Source organism: Octopus bimaculoides, chromosome 1 (genome assembly GCF_001194135.2).
Source record: "Octopus bimaculoides isolate UCB-OBI-ISO-001 chromosome 1, ASM119413v2, whole genome shotgun sequence".
Taxonomy (NCBI): Eukaryota; Metazoa; Mollusca; class Cephalopoda; order Octopoda; family Octopodidae; genus Octopus; species Octopus bimaculoides.
This window is the reverse complement of record NC_068981.1, coordinates 165,610,979-165,613,977: the sequence shown is the minus strand read 5'-3', so window position 1 is coordinate 165,613,977 and position 2,999 is coordinate 165,610,979.

The following is a 2,999-nucleotide window of genomic DNA, read 5'->3' as shown; positions in this document are numbered from 1 at the left end:
CTGTCGTATATATGTATATATGTATATAAATGTATGTGTTTGTGTGTCTGTGTTTGTCCCCCCAACATCGCTTGACAACCGATGCTGGTGTGTTTACGTCCCCGTAACTTAGTGGTTCGACAAAAGAGACCGATATAATAAGTACTAGGCTTACAAAGAATAAGTCCTGGGATCGATTTGCTCAACTAAAGGCGGCGCTCCAGCATGGCCACAGTCAAATGACTGAAACAAGTAAAAGAGAAAAGAGAGAATATCCCACTTGACCCCCAGACTGGTAAAAAGAGACAAACATCCCTCTGTGGTTCATTCACTTATGTTATATCACCTGAAGAAATGAATCAATAATGATGATCAACCGGATGCCCAAAGATACAATAGATTACACTGCAATGATCCCAGGAATAGGGACTGGGATCTTAAAAAGTCATGTGATTTGCGGAAACGTGCGTAGCGATGCATTTAAATGTTTATAAATTCCATCTAAGGATTATTGTTATTATTATTATATTTATCCTACATTATATCGGTATAACTTGATGCAACCCCGAAAAACCAGGCTCACTAGTCAGCATCATTAGACAGTGACCGGCATAATGGAATAGGAGTTTTATTTGCATATTCAAAACGTTACCATAAACAAATTAAAAAGATATGTGTGTGTGTGTGTGTGCAATCGACTGGCTGCGATTGACTGTCGTCTCGTCCATGAATTATTGTAATCTCAGTTGCATATACACCATGGTGGGTTAAAGCTCTGACCTTATAAGTCTAAGGGCTCATGTCAGACCTAATCGAATGGTAGATTTTGAGCAAATAGTAAAAATAGTGGAGAGACGAGAAATTAGTGTGTTAGCTGGGCAAAGTAAGGAGAGAAAGAAACACCTTAACAAAAATAGGTAAGAGTTGTATGGTAGGAACGGAAAGTGTCAGAGTAAAAAAAGAGAGAGAGAGGGGGGGGGAGAAGAAGCGAAGCAACAGAATAGAGAGGAGAAGAGAGAAAGGGAGAGAGATGGAGGGAGGGAGAGAGAGAGAGAGAGATAGTGAACAAGAGAGTATAGTATGATATGTTAGAAAATCAGACTGTGTGCCTCACTATCAAAAATAAAAAAAATTAGACCCAAAAGATGAGAACGTATGAAGACGAAGGAATAAATAATACCCCTCATCAGCTCTCTAACTTGGGACGTTCGCATTTTCGACACCTTCGTAGATTACCAATAACCATGTCGTGCCAACAACGGCCAGATAACTTTGTTGGGGAATGATACGGTGTAGAAGAGAAAAATCCTATAAAGCTAAAGTATATATGTATATTTAAGTCAGAGAAAACACAAAGAACACATAAAATGTTTGCTTAAACTTTAGCGACTAAGATGGAATTTATACGTGTGCATTTGTGTGTGTGTGTACGTGTGTGTGCGCGCGTGTGTGTGGATAATATATAATTTATGCTTAGCGGTATTTCGTCTGTCTTTATGTTCTGAGTTCAAATTCCACCGAGGTCGACTTTGCTTTTTATCCTTTCGGGGTCGATAAATTGAGTACAAATTATTCTTTTCTATTCTAGGCACAAAGCCCGAAACTCTTGGAGAGGGGGCCAGTCGTTAGATTGAACCCAGTATGCAACTGGTACTTAATTTATCGACTCCGAAAGGATGAAAGGCAAAGTCGACCTCGACGGAATGTGAACTCAGAACATAAAGATAGACGAAATACCGCTAAGCATAAATTATATATTATCCACACACACACACACGCGCGCACACACATACACACACACACACGTATAAAATCCATCTTAGTCGCTAAAGTTTAAGCAAACATTTTATGTGTTCTTTGTGTTTTCTCTGACTTAAATATACATATATACTTTAGCTTTATAGGATTTTTCTCTTCTACACCGTATCATTCCCCAACAAAGTTATCTGGCCGTTGTTGGCACGACATGGTTATTGGTAATCTACGAAATGCCGCTAAACATTTCGCCCGGCATGCTAATGTTTCTTATTTCTTTACTGCCCACAAGGGGCTACACACAGAGGGGACAAACAAGGACAGACAAACGGATTAAGTCGATTATATCGATCCCCAGTGCGTAACTGGTACTTACTTAATCGACCCCGAAAGGATGAAAGGCAAAGTCGACCTCGGCGGAATTTGAACTCAGAGCGTAGCGGCAGTCGAAATACCACTAAGCATTTCGCCCGGCGTGCTAACGTTTCTGCCAACGTTTCTGCCACCTCACCGCATTACACAGAATAAATTATTAACACTATGCAAATATGATGAGTACAAAGAATAAAACAGATAGAAGTGACTTTGAAACGGACGAATGCTAGAAGCTAAGACAAGGGATAAACAAAACAAAAAACTAACAAACAAAACAAAGCAAAACAAAAACCAAAGATACCTTTCAGAACTAGAGAAATATTTTACCCCTATTAATAAAATGACAAAATGACTGCATTGATAAAATTATGCTTTCTCACCATAGAGTTGGATAAGTTTCTTATTAAACATAGCAAGTTGTACATCCCCTTTCGATTTTCATAGACACTCCTCCTCTTCCATACCGACCCCCTGTCATATGAAAAACACCAGTATGTAGACTTTGACCTGTAGTTCTTTCGTTTAATTTAGGTTGATAGATACTTTCGGCTGCGAGAAAATTAAAACAACAAAAAACAAAATTAACAAAAAAAAAAAAAGCTTATAGCGTAAAAGTTCATAGATCTAGGGGAGGCTACTATTAATGTGCCAGAAAAAAAATTAACGAAAAAAAAAGAGCACAAAAACAAAACAACTTTTTTATTGTTTTACTTAAGGGTTTTGTCGAGAGGTTTTAGAAAAAATATTTTTATGATTCCAGGCCCTCACCTAAATGATTACCCAACAAGTTCCTATACACACTTCGATAGACTTGTAAGATTTTAATCATGGCCCGGTCTGTTGAAAGCCACTGACTTTAAAAGAGGTTTGGAGTTATCCGCCTTGCTTGT